The following is a 3814-nucleotide window of genomic DNA, read 5'->3' as shown; positions in this document are numbered from 1 at the left end:
CTGTTACAAGAGGAGGAGCTGAAATGGAAACAAAGGGCTAAGCAACAGTGGTTAAAAGGGGGAGATAGGAACTCTAGCTTCTTTCGTAAGTGTGCCTCTCATAGAAGAAAGGTTAACCGAATAAACAGAATCAGAGATGAAAGGGGGATATGTGCTACTACTCAAGTGACAGTAGGTCAGGCTTTCCAAGCTTATTATCAGGGTCTATTCTCTTCTTCATCTCATACTGGCAGTGAGGAAACAGTGCAGGTTGTGGATAGAGTTATTATTGCAGATATGAATAGGCAGCTGCTGAGGAGATGTTCATTGGAGGAAGTAAGATTAGCAGTCTTTGATATGAATCCATATGGCTCTCCTGGGCCCGATGGTTTCTCTGCAGGTTTCTATCAGGATAATTGGCTTGAAGTTGGTATGGAGGTAAAAGCTGCAGTGCAGGAAGTCCTAGATAAAAAAAGTGGCTTGGCAGAGATTAATGATACTTATATTGCCTTGATTCCCAAGAAGAAGAATCCATCCCTAGTCACTGAGTACAGACCTATAAGCTTATGTAATGTCCTCTATAAGGTAGTATCAAAGGTTCTGGCCAACAGACTCAAACAGTTCCTGCCCTCTATTGTTTCCCCTTCTCAAAGTGCTTTTATACCCGGGAGATTAATTTCAGATAACATCATTGTGGCCTATGAAGCTATGCATTATATGAAAAATAGGATGAGGGGCAAGAAGGAGGGGTATATGGCCTTAAAGCTTGATATGAGTAAGGCCTATGACAGAATTGAGTGGGCTTTTTTGGAAGCTGTTTTAGTAAAAATGGGATTAAGTGAGGATTGGACAGCCTTGGTCATGCAGTGTGTCAACACTGTTAGTTATTCCATTTTGCTTAATGGAAGACCTCAGCCGAGTTTTAATCCTATGAGGGGTCTAAGACAAGGGGACCCTTTATCCCCGTACCTTTTCATTCTTTGTTCTGAGGTACTTGGGAAGTTGCTGGACCAAGCTGAGATGAAGGGTCTTATCATAGGATTTCCTTTTGCTAGAGGCAGTTTATTAGTTAATCACCTCTTTTTTGCAGATGATAGCTTGCTATTTTGCAAAGCTAATGCACTAGAATGGAGTAGGCTCTATGGTATTCTCAAAGCTTATGAAGATGCTTCTGGCCAGAGGCTTAATATGGAAAAAACAACTATTTTCTTTAGTTGCAACACGAGGAGTGAAGCTAAGGAGGCTATATTGGCAGCTGCAGGTCTGGTGGAGGCAAAGTCTTTTGAGAAATATCTAGGCCTCCCAGCTTATGTGGGAAAACAGAAAATGAATGCCTTTAAACCTATCTTGGATAGTATAAGGGCAAAAATGCAGGGCTGGACAGTGAGGTTCTTATCTCAGGCTGGCAAGGAGGTTTTGTTGAAATCTGTTGTGCAAGCTATTCCAACTTACTGTATGAGTATCTTTAAACTACCCAAAACAATCTTGAATGCTATTAATTCCTTAATGTAGAAATTTTGGTGGGGGATGAAAGGGGACAGATCAAAAGTAAAATGGATTCCTTGGAAGACTCTAGGAATATCTAAAGATGATGGAGGACTAGGCTACAGGGACTTTGAGAAGTTCAATGTTGCTCTCCTAGCAAAACAAGGGTGGAGGCTCATGACACATCCAGACTCTTTAGCTTCTCAAGTTTTGAAGGCAAAATACTTCCATAGAGCTGAGTTTATGAAGGCAAAGGTGGGCAGTAATCCTTCTTATTTATGGAGGAGCTTCATTGCAGGTAGAGAGGTTTTAAGGGAAGGAATTTTCTGGTGCATTGGTAATGGGGACTCTGTTAGATTATGGCATGACAGATGGATTCCAAGACCTACTTCATATAAAGTCCAATCTTTAAGGAAGGTCCTGGATGACAACTCTAAAGTTAGTTGTCTAATTGACCAGCAAGGAGGAGGTTGGAAATTGTCTCTATTGCAGGAAGTGTTTGATCCAGAGGAGGCTGCAATCATAAGTCGAATTCCTCTGAGCATTACTAATGCAAATGATGTATTGACTTGGCGATGCACTAATGATGGGAAATTTTCTGTTAGAAGTGCCTATCATTTATTAGGCACGATGGATACAATTGCTTAGGGTCAGTGTAACAGCCTGCTAGAAATTCAATTAAGGAATTTCTATTGACTTTAGGAACCTCGTGAAAACTCTGTAAGTTTACACGAATCGACTAATCGCATAAATTTTAGCCTGTCAACATAGTTAGTGTTATCACTCACTATGGTGCTAGAAATGCGATTTTAATTATTTGAGATAGTTAAAAGTGTCAGAATACATTATAGTCTACACCACTAGGCTTAATTAAATATTTAGAATTTTTCAGTACTAAGTTTATTACGTTTATTTTTGGAGTGAATAGTAACCTCGGTAAATGTACTGAGCGCAGTGTTTTCAAAATCATAGTGTGAAATGTCCAAATTAGGATAGCGATATTTTATTTGGACACTTGGCAAGATCTTAACCACACATAATGAATAGTATTAGATACTTGGCACAAAGAGAAACCATTAGATGGAATTGTGAAGGAAATCAAGGTGTGAGATCATGACACCTAAGCAAAATACACATTTGGAAAATATCTTAAGAATAGAGATTTAAAATACACATAGAAAGATTTTAGCCACCTTACTCTTCCAAGTCTACTCCACATTTGGAAAATATATTGAGCTGATTTTTATAGATGTTATTGGATAGAATATTTTGAGATAATATTTTATAGATATTTTGGGTAGGAGAAAACCACACTCAACTCTCAACTCCAGCCTTATCATCTGCCTTATCTCTTCCATAAGCATCTCCAGCCATCACCCACGAACTTATCTTCATTTACACGTTTCTTTAAAAGAATATCAAACATTCTCTCTCGGACAGCTTTTAGGAGTTCTTTTGCATGCCCATTTCGAAGCTATTGTAAGTGTTTAATCATAAAGTCTCCTTCATATAAGTTGTTCCTTTTTGAGTCTAGTTTACATGTATATCTTATTTGCCCCATTTGAAAATCATTTGGTCAGTCAAATATTGTGTAAACTATAGAAAGGTCATTCTGGGAGATAAACTGGAGAATATGTTATAGTTTGGAGTTTTTGACCAAGCTAATGGATAGATATTGGTCCGAAATTTTTATGGAGTATTGTTAACATGTATATATGACTATTGGTTGAGGATTTTTGCATGATTGAAGGTTTTGATGAAATATTTGCTTAGATTTAGAAACTTAGAAACTGGAAGAAGAAAAACAGTTTCTATTTTGAGAAAGTTTAACTCTTTGGTGGTCTAAACCTATTCTAATGACTTTGATAATTTTATTGGAGGATCCTAAGCATCTTATATACATGTTATATTATTATTTTGAAGATATTTGATGTTAGTTTCAAAGATATGAAATTTTATACAAAGAGATATTCAGATAAGCCAAAGTGTGGATGTTCTTGGCTAAATTTATGTTTTGGTTAATTTTTAACCATGTGATCTTGAATTAGAAGCTTATATATGTTTTAGGACATCTTTTTAAACCATGTGATGGTTTGGTTTGAAGATCACATATTTATAAGTCATAGATCAAAAGGTTGATCAAAACAAGTTAGAAACAAAAATCAATAGAAATAGCATATGAGAATTTCGGCCCTATGGAGTTTTAATAGTTGTGATTAGTTTTAAATTTTTCTAAATTGATATTTGAATTGAGGACAAAATTTACATGAGGTATGTAAATTTTGGTGACTTTTGGAGTTAGTATGCAAAATCCTTAAGTTATGGGTAAAACGGTCATTTTCCTACATGT

Source organism: Carya illinoinensis, chromosome 9 (assembly GCF_018687715.1).
Source record: "Carya illinoinensis cultivar Pawnee chromosome 9, C.illinoinensisPawnee_v1, whole genome shotgun sequence".
Lineage (NCBI taxonomy): Eukaryota > Viridiplantae > Streptophyta > Magnoliopsida > Fagales > Juglandaceae > Carya > Carya illinoinensis.
Note: the sequence above shows the minus strand (reverse complement) of the source record.